The sequence below is a fragment of the Protopterus annectens genome, chromosome 13.part0 (genome assembly GCF_019279795.1).
Source record: "Protopterus annectens isolate FY-2018-M chromosome 13.part0, PAN1.0, whole genome shotgun sequence".
NCBI classification, from domain to species: domain Eukaryota; kingdom Metazoa; phylum Chordata; order Ceratodontiformes; family Protopteridae; genus Protopterus; species Protopterus annectens.
In genome coordinates, this window is record NC_056747.1 from 57,104,325 (window position 1) to 57,124,382 (window position 20,058).

The following is a 20,058-nucleotide window of genomic DNA, read 5'->3' on the forward strand; positions in this document are numbered from 1 at the left end:
CCTTCCTGCACATCCCTAGATAATTCCCCTACTATCTCTCCCCTTTGTGCCCCATGAACACCACTTACCTATCAACCCCTGTTCCATTTCTGTTAATGTTTAAAGTTACACGTAGGTGACACCCTCTTCCCCACCTATACTGGCAGAATCTGGAACCCCCTAATCACATGTCCTACCTCAGCTGTCCCACAGGACACATGTAAATAACACATGAAGGAACACCACAAGCACACTTGGATCAGCACAGGCTTATTACCCAACTTACACTCTATACCCCTACATCAACTAGTGAAACTGACACCTCTTGTCCTGTCTCACATACAAATTCCACATCTGACAAACCTTCCCCATTGCTCCCTATCCAATTATTCCAACAGCCTACTATACAGTTACATTGTCCCCCCCTCTACCCACCTACCTACTCCTTCACTATTCTCTTCTACTCTAACACACAGGTATGGAACAACTAAACCTAACCTGAATACCTGAGTGTAACCTATCCAGGTATGGCATAACTAAACCTAACCTGAATACCTGAGTGTATCCTATCCAGGTATGGAATAACTAAACCTAACCCGAATACCTGATTGTAACCTATCCAGAACTGTTAAACTGGAATCCAACTTCACCTTAAACTGACCTTTGTCAACAATCATACCTGACATGTAAACCTGACCTAAGCATGTATAATACTGACATGTTAACGTAAACTAAGCATGAAGAATGTGGTACGTAGCTATGTTACGTCTGTTACTCTCTATGAATGTGAACACCTCAGTATTAATTGGAATTAGTAGCTGGGATCACTGTGGAGCTCTACTCCTCGGGCCACCGCTGAAAATGGACAAGCATCCAGTCGGATTGTTCCGGTCGACAAATGTAAACTTAATACATGAAGTAGTGTGAGGGTATGCGGGAGCAAGCGGGTGTAAGCCTGTTTGGGCAGTGGTAAGCAATTACCACACTGGTTAAGCAATGTAGAAGCTAACTCAGTGTAAGACGCCGCAACCGGAGGTTAGCAATGCTGTGCCTCGTGCAAACCAGCGCATACCTGCCTACAATTGCTCTACAGTGCCTTAGTCACTCTGTAGCCAACAGCTGTCATCGTGGCCTTTAACAAAATAATCTGCACTGCCAGGTTGCAACCCCCCAACTCTGCACACTATAGTCTACTCGAGTTCCACTAAGCCATGGCAGATACACATTCAGCTGCTGTGATCACAAACATATCATCCAGCACAGTCATCCAACAGTATAGGAAATGTATGTAAGTGTGTAGATTAATACCAGCAAACATGTACATTGCTCAACCACAGTATTACGAGCAGTCTATGTGCATCAAAGAACAGTGCCTGTCCAATCATACTGTGTGAGCAGTAGTCTTGCATAATACCGGAGAATAATGAAAAATGGTGCATGCCGTGGGGGTGTGCTTCATGCACAGAATGTCACACCTGGGGCGTTGGTTCCGCAGACCTGGGAGATGAGGCTGGCCAGGTGTGTGAGCAAACTGCTGCTTCTCAAAACCCTGACAGGATGCTACCAGTGGGAGAAACAGTGTAGACCAGCTAAGTCTACTCTTGACACAACAACACGTCCGTCCCTGGTGGGATGAACCAAAAGTTGTGGGTCACATCGATGTCTCCACCAGTATTGGAGGAGGATCAAGGGAAGGCTTGTACGTACATGAGCACAAAACGAGCCAGCACAAAGATTGTAGCAAGCAATATAAAGAATTTTATTGTGGCTTAAATAAAAATAAATAACAAAAACTGCAAACCGGTTTCGGCCAGCTAAATGGCCTTCTTCAGTACAGAAAGAAAGAGTTCAGGATAGTGTATGCTAATGATCCTTAAATAGTATGAAATTTAAAGAGATATGTAACCATTAAAAATATCACTGTTGTTATACAAAAAAATTCCAAACGGAAAAGCAATCTAAGAAATCAACTGGTCACATAAATAAAAAACACTTATGCTCAGTTAAACCAATGAGTCCTATGCCCAATGCAGGAATAAATTTTATATTATATAATGATAAAAGTTAATTTATCCATATTCATTTAACCCAGGTTTAAACAGAGCACCTAGTTTAGTAATCCATAAGGCTTCCATGGTATTGAGTTTATCATGCCAGCCAGCCTTAGTGAACCTAGGCAGCTGAATTTTATCAATGATAGTAAATTTAAACAAAGCAGTTGGGTGAATCAAAGTATGCTTGTATAATGCATTAGTGAGTTTCTTAGTTCTGATGGCACTCAAGTGCTCACTTATACGGAAACGCAATGGACGTGAGGTCTGACCAACATAAAATGATGTACATGTGCAGGTGGCCAAATAAACCACCCAATCAGAACTACAATTACCAAAAATCCTGATATTGAAGACATGTGGAGTATTAGCACTAGAAAATTCTTTGATTGTGTTCATGTGTCTACATGCATTGCAATGACCACAAGGAAAGGATCCAATAAGTGGATCACCAAAAAGAGTCATTTGTGTGGTTGTAGGGGGTTGTAATTTTTTGTAGTATGTAAAATGAGAATTAAGCGTTCTGCCCCTACGATATGAGAAGGAGCAAGTTTGAGGTAGTATCTCAGACAAAAACTCATGAGCTCTGAGTATGCCCCAATGATTATCCACAATATTTCTGAAAGAAGAGGTATTGTTGCCATAAGTAACAATAAACCTGATAGGTTGTACTGTGGATTAGATTAGCCATCTCATCCTTGTGTCTGTATGATAACAATTCTGACCTAGGCATGTATCTGACCTCCTGCATGGTTTTATGAAGTTGACATTTGTTGTATCCCCTCTGGATGAATCTGTCACAAAGATCTTTTTCACATTCAACATGTGAATTAGTAGAAGAACAAATACGTTTCATACGTATAAATTGTGATTTGGTGATATTTTTGATGATGTGACGGGGATGATTACTGGAGGCATGTAAGAGGGAATTATACTGAGGAAACTTCCTATGTACACTGGTGGCCAAGGTATGATCATGTTGTCTAATGACTTTGACATCCAAAAAAACAATTTCGTGATATTGAGTCTCCAAAGTAAACTTAATATCCCATTCGTTGTTGTTCAGATATTGAACAAACTCTTTGGCCAGCAATAAATCTCCCCGCCACACCATCCAACAGTCATCCAAATATCTCCTCCAAATGTCTAACTCTGCCAGAAATGAATTGTTGGTACTGTCATAAATGTATTTTCTCTCAAAATAACCCATAAAGAGATCAGCATATATTGGGGCAAAAGAAGCACCCATGGCTGTACCCCTAGTCTGCCAGTATATCTGACCATCAAAGAAAAAGACATTTTTCGTCAATACATATTTGGTCAAATTAATCAGAAAATTATTAAATCCAGTAGAATACAACTGGGATTCCTCCAACCAAAATGCTATGGCCAATAGACCAGCCTGATGTGGAATGCTGGTATATAAAGATGTAACATCTAGGGTACAAAGCCACCAATCCGATTCCAACTGACTATCATGAAGTATATTCAAAAATTCCGTAGTGTCCTGTAATCTTGACCTGACCTGGGACAATAAAGGTTTTAGATAATACGTAAGAAAAACTGAAAGGGGCTCAGTTAAAGAGCCTCTTCCGGAAACTATAGGTCGGCCCGGTGGGCACGTGGGGTGTTTGTGTATTTTGGGCAACAGATAGAGATATTGAGGAATCGGATTGGTAACCTTAAGCTGTTTACAAGTTCGCAGATCAATGATCCCTTCTTCCGTGGCCATATCCAGGAATGAGTCAATAGTGGATTTGAAATTCGGTGTGGGGTCTATAACCATGTGCATGTAAAACCTAGTGTCAGAAAGTTGTTTGTAGGCTTCATCAATGTACATGGCTCGATCCATTACCACAATCCCACCCCCTTTGTCCGCTGGCAAGATAATAATGCTATGGTTAGAACCAAGTTCTTGTAATCCCTTGCGTTCTAAAGGTGTCAAATTGTGTTTGATAGGTTGAAATCCGGGTGAGAAGTGTAGATCTTTGAGCACACACTCCCTGAATATGGCCACATGCTTATCCATAGGTGGTTGGAAGGTAGATTTACCAAAATGGAAACCAGATGAACTTTGAGAGAGATCACAATCTGCAAAAAATATTTTAAGATTAATCAATCGACAAAATTCATTCAATTCATTGACAAAAGTCTGTTCCGAAACCAATGAAGAGGGCACAAAATTCAAACCTTTGTTAAGAACTTTATTTTGGTCAGAGGATAATTCAAAGGAAGAGATATTATGCACATTGTCAATTATTGCACTATCTTCTGTAGTAGTTGTTGTAAACTGTAAGCCCCGTCCCCTATGTTTCCTGCCACCCCTCCGTTTCCTATGTCTAAAGGGTCTAATGAAGGTTTACGTTTGGCTGCTGGGGACCCCTGATTGGAAGGGCATTCAAGATCAGTGGCAGAGGAAGACTCCTCATCAGTCACACTGCTAGTGGAAAACATATTAGTCTTCTTCAATATTGATCTGGGCCTCTTTTTTTGGTTTGTTCTACTAGAGGTCTCAAAAAATCTAACATTTCTCTGAACCATAAATGGTTTGCCCTTTTCATAGTCAGTCAGGTCCCGCTGAAATTTCTGCGTTTTCTTTTTGAGCAGTTGTGTTTCCAAATTAGTAAGTTCCTTAGCTAGGTCCCTAACATGATTTGAATAGAAATCCTGTTGTTCAAATGCCTGAGCTTCCATACAGTCATTATATACCTGAGTGGTCTGTTGTTCAACCATACGTTCATAATATGATACTAATGTATCCACAAACAGCATGGATGCATCATGTTGTGCCTTAGCCAATCCTTAGTTAATTGTTCATCTACCAAACTAACTAAAGGTTGAGTTAGGATCCTGAGTCCCCTAGGGGTTATGTTTTGAGTTTATAAGCTTTGAAAGAGCTTCAAGTGCCAAACATTGGCTCGTAAAGACCCTCATATTTTTGGTTATTCTGTGGAACAAATTACCACATATATATTTAACATCCCCTACCCGTGTATTGGGACAACCTGGATCTGTAGTATTCAAGCCAAAGGCTTCTAAGTTGTCCTTATCCGCTGCTAGTTTCTGTAATATATCCTTTAGATCCATGTTATTCCTGTATGAAATCAGGACAACAATAAATGCAAATACAGACACCCAAAATGCGTATTGAAAATCAAAAAGAAATATTTAAAATGACCACATGTAAAATAAGAAAAAACAACAGGACATCTGTAAAGATATAACTGCCCCAAAAAGAAGTGATGTCTCTGAATTCCGATATAACAAAAATATGCAAATATTGATTGTTCAAGATAATACAGATTCGCACCAAAAATCAAATCATTAACCTAAAATAAACCTCAAAAGCTTCGGTACCAAAAGAGAACAGACGACCTAAATATCAATAGAACATAATATTATATCATAATAACGGCCGACATTCGTCTCAACCGTCATCAATAAACCAAGTAACAGATCATGTGTTAGCCACAATCAGACCGAGGATCACTGGTTATCAAGAACAATTCTGTTCCTATATTCCGTGGTCGACATTCGTCTCTCCCACTTAGTAAAATTTAAAAGATAGATAGAACTTGTTGGCTCAAGCTGATTAAACTGGGTTCAAACACCATAATCATGAGACATTAGTGCCAGGACAATAATTATATTGAAAATAAATATGCACACAGCAAAATACAAAATTCAATATAAGTCCATGGCACAAGGCAATAAGAATTGTTACCATGCCAGTATGTATCTTATAGTCATAATTATCGTAATCTTATAGTTGGACATTCGTCTCTCCCACTGATTTAAGTAGTCATAAATGATAAAAAATGAATAAAACTAGTTGAATGAAACTTGTTGAACTGAGTACAGAAAGTGAAGAAACTATAATCTGGAGACATCCGTGCCAAGACCAAAGTTATATTGAAAATAGGTTTGCACACAGCAAAATATACAATTCAATATAAGTCCATAACAAATAAAGAATATTACCATGCCTACATGTATCTAATAGTTGAAAGACATCAAATCTGGAAGCTGAAAGGTGCGAAACTAATAGGTTTTAGGCTCAACAATATTATAAAAAGCCAAAAATAAATAACATCACTGGCAATCCCATGTCAGGTATAAACTGTATCATCAAGAACAAAAGCTCCACATAAATAAGCTTATAAAGTATATGTTTGTGTGTGGAATTCAGAAACACCATAAGGGATATATGGCCAAACAAGCCCAAAGAAATCTTAAATGTATTAAATATACCGATAAGTATATTGGAAGCATTCCATAAACTGCTCAAAAATGAAATACATTCCTCATATAAGATATAACTCCAAAAGCATAGTATGATACTACTAAGTGGCTATAATATATAACTATAGGTGAAACGACAGCACAGTGTATTGAATAATATACATCAGCAATGGTATTAGGTACATAATATCTGTCCAATATTGTTACTAAGCACAATCCCATACACAACCCCCCAGAGGTTTGAAAAAACACACAGATATGTGTAACATGCCATATATTAGGTATAACAAACTGTCCATTCCACCATATAAATCCTGATATGGAATTCAAATATCACACACAAAAGAATTTTGTTAATAGCTCTTCAGATAATAAAAAATGTGATAACACTGAAAACATGACACCAAAATAATGTTATAGGCATAATCAGTGACCTAAAGCGCCATGAAAAAACAAAATGGCGTTTAAACTGATTAATATGTATAATGTTACAGACCCAGGATGAATCCTGTTCAGATGGCCTGATCTAATAATAAATAAATGCAACATAAAAAGTCACCTATTTAAATAGACAAAAAACACAATGTCCACAATTGGCGTGTGGCGTTGATTCGACGAATGCATCAATCCGACACCATTAGCTGCAGATATAGAGAAAAGTAAATAACCTCCACTGATAGAAATAAAGCTTAAATACCCATATCCATGTATAGATGTATAAACATGAACATAACTTCCCAACTAGATGGTCCTGAAGCCAAATCGAAATCAGATGAGTATCCAATCCTTAAAGTTGCAAAAAATGACTTTTAGTATCACTAATACAGTTCCAACATGACAAAAACGGCTCGAAAATGGCGTCCAACGTCGATTCCGTATATACAAAGCCAAAAAAAGTCAAAAACGACTCAAAAACATGAAAGTCAAACTAAATGTTCACATAAGCAATAAATCACCTGTTAGAGCGAGCGATAAGGCTGCATGCCCAACGTGAGTCTGAAATAAAGCGAAGTTGCACCAAGTTGCTGATAATAGTAGAAAAAATGCTCTGCCCCTTTTCAAAAGCTCAAACAGAAGCGAAAAAATGATTCACCTTCAAAAACGCAAGATGGTTAGTGATGAAATATTACAATAACCATGAAAAGGCACAATGGTATTAGCATAGTGTATCCAGCCACAAATCTTGCTGCCATCTCAACCAGGCGTCCCCAGCGTGTGAGAGAATCATAGATCAAACCAAAAAGACACGCAAGGTGGACTCAGTGCAGGGCTCAACCAAAATATCCAAAAGCACAAAACGAGCCAGCACAAAGGTTGTAGCAAGCAATATAAAGAATTATTATTATTGAAACCGGTTTGCAGTTTTTGCTATTTATTTTTATTTAAGCCACAATAAAATTCTTTATATTGCTTGCTACAACCTTTGTGCTGGCTCGTTTTGTGCTTTTGGATATTTTGGTTGAGCCCTGCACTGAGTCCACCTTGCGTGTCTTTTTGGTTTGATCTATGATTCTCTCACATGCTGGGGACGCCTGGTTGAGATGGCAGCAAGATTTGTGGCTGGATACACTATGCTAATACCATTGTGCCTTTTCATGGTTATTGTAATATTTCATCACTAACCATCTTGCGTTTTTGAAGGTGAATCATTTTTTCGCTTCTGTTTGAGCTTTTGAAAAGGGGCAGAGCATTTTTTCTACTATTATCAGCAACTTGGTGCAACTTCGCTTTATTTCAGACTCACGTTGGGCATGCAGCCTTATCGCTCGCTCTAACAGGTGACTTATTGCTTATGTGAACATTTAGTTTGACTTTCATGTTTTTGAGTCGTTTTGACTTTTTTTGGCTTTATATATACGGAATCGACGTTGGACGCCATTTTCGAGCCGTTTTTGTCATGTTGGAACTGTATTAGTGATACTAAAAGTCATTTTTTGCAACTTTAAGGATTGGATACTCATCTGATTTCGATTTGGCTTCAGGACCATCTAGTTGGGAAGTTATGTTCATGTTTATACATCTATACATGGATATGGGTATTTAAGCTTTATTTCTATCAGTGGAGGTTATTTACTTTTCTCTACATCTGCAGCTAATGGTGTCGGATTGATGCATTCGTCGAATCAACGCCACATGCAAATTGTGGACATTGTGTTTTTTGTCTATTTAAATAGGTGACTTTTTTTGTATGTTGCATTTATTTATGATTAGATCAGGCCATCTGAACAGGATTTATCCTGGGTCTGTAACATTATACATATTAATAAGCCTAAACGCCATTTTGTTTTTTCATGGCGCTTTAGGTCACTTATTATGCCTTTAACATTATTTTGGTGTCATGTTTTCAGTTTTACCACGTTTTTTATTATCTGAAGAGCTATTAACAAAATTCTTTTGTGTGTGATATTTGAATTCCATATCATGATTTATATGGTGGAATGGACAGTTTGTTAGACCTAATATATGGTATGTTACACATATCTGTGTGTTTTCTCAAACCTCTGGGGGGTTGTGTATGGGATTGTGCTTAGTAACAATATTGGACAGATATTATGTACCTAATATCATTGCTGATGTATATTATTCTATACACTGTGCTGTCGTTTCACCTATAGTTATATATTATAGCCACTTAGTAGCATCATATTATGCTTTTGGAGTTATATCTCATATGGGGAATGTATTTCATTTTTGAGCAGTTTATGGAATGTTTCCAATATACTCATCGTTATATTTAATACATTTAAGATTTCTTTGGGCTTGTTTGGCCATATATCCCTTATGGTGTTTCTGAATTCTACACACAAATATATACTTATGAGTTTATGTATGTGGAGCTTTTGTTCTTGATGATACAGTTTATACCTGACATGGGATTGCCAGTGATGTTATTTATTTTTGGCTTTTGACTTTTGAAATTTATAATATTGTTGAGCCTAAAACCTACCAGTTTCGGTACCTCTTTTTTCAGCTTCCATATTTGATATCTTTCAACTATTAGATACATGTAGGCATGGTAATAGTCTTTATTTGTTATGGACTTATATTGAATTGTATATTTTGCTGTGTGCAAACCTATTTTCAATATAACTTTGGTCCTGGCACGGATGTCTCCACATTATAGGTTCCTCACTTTTTGAACTTAGTTCAACAAGTTTCATTTAACTAGTTTTATTCATTTTTTATCATTTATGACTACTTAAATCAGTGGGAGAGACGAATGTCCAACTATAAGATTACTATAATTATGAGTATTAGATACATACAGGCATGGTAACAATTCTTATTGTCTTGTGCCATGGACTTATATTGAATTTTGTATTTTGCTGTGTGCATATTTATTTTCAATATAATTATTGTCCTGGCACTAATGTCTCATGATTATGGTGTTTGAACCCAGTTTAATTAGCTTGATCTAACAAGTTCTATCTATCTTTTAAATTTTACTAAGTGGGAGAGACGAATGTCAACCACGGAATATAGGAACAGAATTGTTCTTGATAACCAGTGATTCTCGGTCTGATTGTGGCTAACACATGATCTGGTACTTGGTTTATTGATGACGGTTGAGACGAATGTCGGACGTTATTATGATATAATATTATGTTCTATTGATATTTAGGTCGTCTGTTCTCATTTGGTACCGAAGCTTTTGAGGTTTATTTTAGGTTAATGATTTGATGTTTTGGTGCGAATCTGTATTATCTTGAACAATCAATATTTGCATATTCTTGTTATATTGGAATTCAGAGACATCACTTCTTTTTGGGGCAGTTATATCTTCACAGATGTCCTGTTGTTTTTTTCTTATTTTACATGTGGTCATTTTTAAATATTTCTTTTTGATTTTCAATACGCATTTTGGGTGTCTGTATTTGCATTTATTGTTGTCCTGATTACATACAGGAATAACATGGATCTAAAGGATATATTACAGAAACTAGCAGCGGATAAGGACAACTTAGAAGCCTTTGGCTTGAATATTACAGATCCAGGTTGTCCCAATACACGGGTAGGGGATGTTAAATATATATGTGGTAATTTGTTCCACAGAATAACCAAAAATATGAGGGCCTTACGAGCCAATGTTTGGCACTTGAAGCTCTTCAAAGCTTATAAACTCAAAAACATAACCCCTAGGGGACTCAGGATCCGAACTCAACCTTTAGTTAGTTTGGTAGATGAACAATTAACTAAGGATTGGGCTAAGGCACAACATGATGCATCCATGCTGTTTGTGGATACATTAGTATCATATTATGAACGTATGGTTGAACAACAGACCACTCAGGTATATAATGACTGTATGGAAGCTCAGGCATTTGAACAACAGGATTTCTATTCAAATCATGTTAGGGACCTAGCTAAGGAACTTACTAATTTGGAAACACAACTGCTCAAAAAGAAAACGCAGAAATTTCAGCGGGACCTGACTGACTATGAAAAGGGCAAACCATTTATGGTTCAGAGAAATGTTAGATTTTTTGAGACCTCTAGTAGAACAAACCAAAAAAAGAGGCCCAGATCAATATTGAAGAAGACTAATATGTTTTCCACTAGCAGTGTGACTGATGAGGAGTCTTCCTCTGCCACTGATCTTGAATGCCCTTCCAATCAGGGGTCCCCAGCAGCCAAACGTAAACCTTCATTAGACCCTTTAGACATAGGAAACGGAGGGGTGGCAGGAAACATAGGGGACGGGGCTTACAGTTTACAGCAATTGCTACAGAAGATAGTGCAATAATTGACAATGTGCATAATATCTCTTCCTTTGAATTATCCTCTGACCAAAATAAAGTTCTTAACAAAGGTTTGAATTTTGTGCCCTCTTCTTTGGTTTCGGAACAGACTTTTGTCAATGAATTGAATGAATTTTGTCGATTGATTAATCTTAAAATATTTTTTGCAGATTGTGATCTCTCTCAAAGTTCATCTGGTTTCCATTTTGGTAAATCTACCTTCCAACCACCTATGGATAAGCATGTGGCCATATTCAGGGAGTGTGCTCAAAGATCTACACTTCTCACCCGGATTTCAACCTATCAAACACAATTTGACACCTTTAGAACGCAAGGGATTACAAGAACTTGGTTCTAACCATAGCATTATTATCTTGCCAGCGGACAAAGGGGGTGGGATTGTGGTAATGGATCGAGCCATGTACATTGATGAAGCCTACAAACAACTTTCTGACACTAGGTTTTACATGCACATGGTTATAGACCCCACACCGAATTTCAAATCCACTATTGACTCATTCCTGGATATGGCCACGGAAGAAGGGATCATTGATCTGCGAACTTGTAAACAGCTTAAGGTTACCAATCCGATTCCTCAATATCTCTATCTGTTGCCCAAAATACACAAACACCCCACGTGCCCACCGGGCCGACCTATAGTTTCCGGAAGAGGCTCTTTAACTGAGCCCCTTTCAGTTTTTCTTACGTATTATCTAAAACCTTTATTGTCCCAGGTCAGGTCAAGATTACAGGACACTACGGAATTTTTGAATATACTTCATGATAGTCAGTTGGAATCGGATTGGTGGCTTTGTACCCTAGATGTTACATCTTTATATACCAGCATTCCACATCAGGCTGGTCTATTGGCCATAGCATTTTGGTTGGAGGAATCCCAGTTGTATTCTACTGGATTTAATAATTTTCTGATTAATTTGACCAAATATGTATTGACGAAAAATGTCTTTTTCTTTGATGGTCAGATATACTGGCAGACTAGGGGTACAGCCATGGGTGCTTCTTTTGCCCCAATATATGCTGATCTCTTTATGGGTTATTTTGAGAGAAAATACATTTATGACAGTACCAACAATTCATTTCTGGCAGAGTTAGACATTTGGAGGAGATATCTGGATGACTGTTGGATGGTGTGGTGGGGAGATTTACTGCTGGCCAAAGAGTTTGTTCAATATCTGAACAACAATGAATGGGATATTAAGTTTACTTTGGAGACTCAATATCACGAAATTGTTTTTTTGGATGTCAAAGTCATTAGACAACATGATCATACCTTGGCCACTAGTGTACATAGGAAGTTTCCTCAGTATAATTCCCTCTTACATGCCTCCAGTAATCATCCCCGCCACATCATCAAAAATATCCCCAAATCACAATTTATACGTATGAAACGTATTTGTTCTTCTACTAATTCACATGTTGAATGTGAAAAAGATCTTTGTGACAGATTCATCCAGAGGGGATACAACAAATGTCAACTTCATAAAACCATGCAGGAGGTCAGATACATGCCTAGGTCAGAATTGTTATCATACAGACACAAGGATGAGATGGCGACCGAATCCACAGTACAACCTATCAGGTTTATTGTTACTTATGGCAACAATACCTCTTCTTTCAGAAATATTGTGGATAATCATTGGGGCATTCTCAGAGCTCATGAGTTTTTGTCTGAGATACTACCTCAAACTTGCTCCTTCTCATATCGTAGGGGCAGAACGCTTAATTCTCATTTTACATACTACAAAAAATTACAACCCCCTACAACCACACAAATGACTCTTTTTGGTGATCCACTCATTGGATCCTTTCCTTGTGGTCATTGTAATGCATGTAGACATATGAACACAATCAAAGAACTTTCTAGTGCTAACACTCCACATGTCTTCAATATCAGGATTTTTGGTAATTGTAGTTCTGATTGGGTGGTTTATTTGGCCACCTGCACATGTACATCATTTTATGTTGGTCAGACTTCACGTCCATTGCGTTTCCGTATAAGTGAGCACTTGAGTGCCATCAGAACTAAGAAACTCACCAATGCATTATATAAGCATACTTTGATTCACCCAACTGCTTTGTTTAAATTTACTATCATTGATAAAATTCAGCTGCCTAGGTTCACCAAGGCTGGCTGGCATGATAAACTCAATACCATGGAAGCCTTATGGATTACTAAACTAGGTGCTCTGTTTAAACCTGGGTTAAATGAATATGGATAAATTAACTTTTATCATTATATAATATAAAATTTATTCCTACATTGGGCATAGTACTCATTGGTTTAACTGAGCATAAGTGTTTCCTATCTATGTGACCAGTTTATTTCCTAGATTGTTTTTCCGTTTGGAATTTTTTTGTATAACAATAGTGATATTTTTAATGGTTGCATATCTCTTTAAATTTCATACTATTTAAGGATCATTAGCATAGACTATCCTGAACTCTTTCTTTCTGTACTGAAGAAGGCCATTTAGCTGGCCGAAACCGGTTTGCAGTTTTTGCTATTTATTTTTATTTAAGCCACAATAAAATTCTTTATATTGCTTGCTACAACCTTTGTGCTGGCTCGTTTTGTGCTTTTGGATATTTTGGTTGAGCCCTGCACTGAGTCCACCTTGCGTGTCTTTTTGGTTTGTACGTACATGGACTAAATGGATGAAGAGCCTGCAGACACTTGGGTCGAGACAGTATACTGGAGGAGTACCGAGACGTGCAGAGAGGGAAATGTGTGAAGGTGTGGTATGGCAGGGCTAGCAACTGGAGAATGGGTGGATGCTGTGTGCGTGGAGCTCAGGGGGCGGGGAAGGGAACATGGGAATGACATTATGGTAGAAATATGCAAATGAAGCAGAACAGCAATAGTGTAGTGGGCAGAGCATCCACCTAATGAGCATGCATTCCTGGTTCGAGTCCCACTGCAGCACATTCTATTTTCCATGTGAAATCTGTATATGAACATCGTTTTGCTGTATAACCTACTAAGTAATATTCAAATTTGAAAAGGAGTACTGCATTAAATGCACATGTGAAGTGTCAGTGTCATAATGAATAAGGCACTACTAAGCTAGTGTAAGCACAAATAAGCAGTAGTAAGCATAAATAAGCAGTAGTAAGCATGTTTAAGTGTCTTTGTGCTTGGGTAAGCATTGCCTACACAGACTAAGCAAAGTAGAAGCTAACTGAGTGTAAGAAACCGCACCTGGAGGAAACCCACGCACACCCGCGTATAAGTGCTCAAATGTCCCTTAATCACACTGTATCCAACAGCTGGTGTTCTGCCCAGCAACAAAATATACAGCCTCTGCAAGGCCCGAACCCAGGATGCTGCACATCATACACAAAGTGATTTACCAGTAAGCCATGGCAGATGTATATAACCCTCTTATAACATATCATCCAGCACAATCAGTCAACAGCACAGGAAATGTAGTAATATCATACCACACAACCTCTTAATGCAAAAATTCTGGACAAAGTGTGCCAAAATGTGGGTACAAATAGGGATATCTGTCAAATACTGCTCTAATACACTTAAAACATTGCTAGTTACACAGTTATATGTACTAGAACACATATTTTGAAGGAGATGAAAAGTCTGAAACACAAAAGTGTCGGCACGAGTGACTGACTTTAATCCTAAGATCATCCATGTCAATTGCCAAGAGAATAAGGTACAGGCCAAACATATAAGCCAAACATGCATGGACATATGGACAGATAATATATCTGTAAATGTAGACAGATAGACAGCTATAGGTATATACATGTGTATGTATGACTCACAAATAATCATATAATAGCAATTGTACATACATAGATAAATATGTTCAGTGTATATATGTGTGTATATATATATATATATATATATATATATATATATATATATATATATATATATATATATTTATAAATTATACATATCTATATGTATATCAATGTCCATATCTGTCTATATATGGGGGTTTCACATAATTATGCAGATATATATATATATATATATATATATATATATATATCTATCTATCTATATATATATATATATATATATATATATATATATATATACACACATATATATATATCTATCTATATATATATATATATATATATATATATATATATATATATATATATATATACATATAAATATATATATATATATATATATATATATATATATATATATATATATATATATATATACATACATACAGATATATATATATATATATATATATATATATATATATATATGTATATGGATCTAGGGCGTTTGCTCGAGTGAGCAAACGTCTGAAACCCAAACGGCAGGGCATACTTATGCGAAAGTGCTTTTCACTGAAGAAGCACTTTTGCATAAGCATGCCTGTTGCCGAGGCTGTACTATGGTGCAGTTAAGGGAAATTTCCCTTTTTCCCACTGTAGTGTGGTCTCGGAGGGAGATTATTAAAGTATGGGGGGTGGGGGGCACAGCTAAAATGTAAATGCAGTGTTTTATTTTTTTTTGTAACACGCTTTTTGAAGCGCTTTTGATAAAAGCGGCGTTAAAGTTCAGATATTATGGATTCGGACGTTTGCTCACTCAAGCAAACATCCTAGATCCATATATATATATATATATATATATATATATATATATATATATATATATATATATATATATATATATATATATATATATATATATATATATATATATATATATATATATATATATATATGCAGGTAGACATGTGTATAGCATTTCCACATGGGAGCAAAATCCTGACACACTCAGTACAACATAACAGACCATAACCACAGTTAATGGGGGTGGGGGCACAAATGAGGGACACCTGGTAATTAGTGCTATGTAACCCCGTCTAACCCTAATGGATATGCTGTGCAATCCAATATCCAGCACTTGCAGTATTTGACTTCAGGACCCTCCACAGCACAGCTACAATGCTGCAACAGTAATCCAATTCACCTGTACATGTCAGGGCAATATCTGTAACATATTATTCAGAAAAGTCTTTCCACCGTAATGAATGTACAATGTGGAAGGGGTACACATTACAACGGTACAGATATGCACACACATCTATACATTGACAATTATGTTCAGGTATATATATATATATATAAGATATATGAGCTATATAAGTACATACACATATACACAGACAAAAGATATTAGTAGCCATACATATGTAGAAGTAGTGTGGATGTACTGCGTGCAAAGTATATCCCTCAGCCACAAGCCGTGTAACTGGTACCTGTGACGTGTAGTGTGGCAACCATTCCCACAAATGAGAATACTTTCATTACACATATACCCACTCAAAATTCAAAGGACATGACATGACACACAGGTATGTATACACAGACAACCTTTATTTGTGTACTATAGAATAATGTATGCGATTACTTACAGCACATAAAATTTGAAATATTTAATCAGTGATGAATGCAAGGCCCACACAAAACAGTAGATGCAGACAGTGTGGATATATAACATACTATGCTGTCCAGGCCAAGCCTTTCAATTCATACAACAGTAGACAAAGGATTTCATTCAAGATAGGTAACAATCAACAATAACAGATGTAGTTCAGCAGCCTCCAATTACACCCTGTAGTCAAGCCGTAGGGGGAAATTTAGTACTTGTGGTAATGTCAATTTATCTGTCACATGTATGAACCTGGCCAACAGATGTTGTGAGAGTCCATGATATGACTGAGATGATAGCAGGAATGCTAGCAGTAAATAATGATAGGCCATTACCTAACAACCCCTAACCGTATCACAGCAGTACAAAGCCTGCCATATATGTGGAGGACAGAGGCAGGAACACAGGGTCATACTCGCAATATTGCTGTTACACACCCTGGAAATTGTTGGTGTTACAGGATTTGTTGCAACATACCCTTATGCAGGAATAAGACATCAGAAACATAAATGGATGTAGCCATGTTCTGATAGCATGCAACAGACAGATTGCCAGGTATATATCTAAGACAAGACCTGTGTGGTGCACAGGCAAAATCAAACAGACAATCCACTGGCCATCATGTGGATAGGCCTAAAGTTGAGAGCTATGCAGACAGACTGCATTCCATCCTAAACTACTATGTACATGCAAACACTGCAAGACCAGCAATATACAATGCACATAACAACACTACTCAGTCTGTCTGTAGGTCTGGAACCCCTTACAAATGTGTAGTTGGCCTGTGTCTGCAAGTCCTGCTGTAAGAGGTATTGCAACCTGCCGTCTGTAACACTGCTGCCCACATACAGGGAGGATGTCCTCCATACTGGAAAGGCTAAGGGACAACGTCCACATGAGTCGGCAATTTATAGTACTGGGTTGCCATGACGGTGGATATCTGAATCACTACACAGCAGGCTGCATGTAGTTAGCAACTGTTGCACACTGATTGGTGCAGAGCCCATCACGTGATCATGTGCATCACCTACAAAAGCCATGCTGCAGTCTATTCAAACCAGCTCAATTGCTCTAGTGGATAGAGAGAGAAAGAGAGAGAGAGAGACACACACACACTGAAAAAATAAAAATAAACGCCAAAAACAGAAAGGTGTCACACCCGTCAGAAAAAAAAAAGGTATGTAAAACATAAATGTATGTAATTGAATGTAGTATGTGGTATAGATTAATAGGATATATGATGTTGAATGTTTGATATGTACCATCTGTAGTTGTCCCTGTAATGATGTTCTGCTGAACAACTGCTCTGGACAATACTGTCTGTCCCTGTAGGCAGTGGGACATACCCGCCAACTGTGCAGATCAGCAATGAATGACAAAGATGTAAGGCATAATATCTGTGTGTGTTATGTTAGTGTGGGCAATAGCTGGTGGTGGAAGTACTGCCGTCATGATAGACACATGGGTGTCAGAGCACACCACTTGCTGGACAGTCATGTTAATGTGTAATGTAGCATGCACAAATGCCATAGGTGTATAATAGGCTTACCAGCAATCTCGCTCCATATATACCACCCTAATGTTAGTCTGTGTTCACATGTGACACCTGCCTGTGTTGCAGCAAGGCAGAACAGTGCAGCTGTGAATGAAAGACAGTTACAGAATGTGGACCAGATGTCTGTATGCACCCCACATATAGATAAATATCTGTGTGATACAGAATGAGACGTGCATGTCTACAGATACACAGACACTCATATAGATATAGGTATATCAACAACCTACAAGATATATCCATACTTATATGTACATATATATATATATATATATATATATATATATATATATATATATATATATATATATATATATAGTGGCACTGACAATGGCATGCAGGTGAAATAGTCTGTAACAGGCCAGCAAAGATAGTGTCCCCACAGGGTGCATGGCTACAAATGCATAGCACAAAGCGTGGCACAAACACATAGCGCAAAGCTTGGTACAATACAACATATGTCCCAATGGTAGGTAAGCAGCCGACATACCAATTGCATTCTGTGAACGGTTTGTTGTAGCTGATATGGTGGGTGAGACAAAAATGTGTATTAACAACTATGGTAACCCTGCTGTATGAGTGGCTCAGACATGTTTCCATCTTTATGTCTTCCAGGGAACATGCCGCACACGCATCTGCCATCATACAGTGCTGCCGAAACCAAGGTGATAATAGACCATCTGGTACAGCACTATGAACAGCTGTTTTGCCGGACAATCCACAATCAGCAGGAGAGGACCGCCCTGTGAAATGAGCTAGTCCACAGGGTCAATGATGTCGGACTGCATAACCGCAGCTATGAGCAGGTCCGGCATCATTGCACCAACCTGCTTCGCCATGTACGTCAGCATGCAGCTGCCGTATGGGGGACCACCTCGTAACGGGGGGCAACCCACCCATCCACCCCTCACCCTTGTGGAGGAGCTTTTCAGCAGCCCTGTGGCACCTGCCAGCCTGCAGCAACAAAACCTGGCAGGGCACATTGTGGAGGTGGGTCCCACTGACACATCAGCCGTGGAGCGTGTAGGTAAGGCCCCAGGGCACATCAGTACACCACTCTTGTATATGCATCTGCATCTGTACAGGTACATCATGAAAATCTGAGATGTCATATACATTGTCTGTTGCTGTGAAGTAGTAATAAACAGTTGTGCATAAGCTGAATTATTGAGGAATTCTACTGTTGATGTAACGTAATGCTGCATTCACCCTTTACGAATGCCACGGCTGTGGTCACTGACATCATCTTTCTCACACTCCTATGTAGGTCCCTCCAGAATACCACAATGGCAGCAGCCTGTAGCCGGTGACTATGTTTCGTGTTCATGCATAATAATGCACTGGGCATGTAATAGCTATGAGATATTCCATGCACACATCTAACACACCTACCCATACTGCATGCTGTACATGTTCATGTTTTGTTGCTGTGAAATACACTGCATCACAGTAAAAACCATGCTGGGGTATCAGAAGGGCACAATAGACACATGCAAGATAACTAACATCCTGTCAATGTGCAATGTGTCCATAGGGATGAGATGTATGGCAGGCACATGGCCTAGAGTAGGGACATGTGTGAAACAATACCCCCATGGCTGTAGCTGCATACAATCAGGTTAAGTAAACATGGCAGACATAACCCTGACCCCACAGCACTCGTAACAGTAGTGTGTGCACTCCAAGGGATGTGCACATGAGTAGACCTTGCGACCATGCAGAGGTCTGGGACTTGTGTAGGGCACTGCCCACAGCCATGGTAAGGTCTGCTGGTTGTCAGTGTAATAGTCTTGTATTGGTCATGCATGCACTGCTGATGTTGTGATCTGTAAAGCAGACATCAGGCATTCACAAATTATATCTGTTCACATATCATCCCAGTTATGAGTTGATATAACACATAGGGGCTGTGAGCATTGGAGCTGACATAACTGACACAGTACTACATATGCAGCAATGGTTTCTACACCTGTGAGGTATGGTGCACAGTACAAGGCAGGGTGCAGAACAGGTCCACAGTAACACTTTGTAAATTGGCGC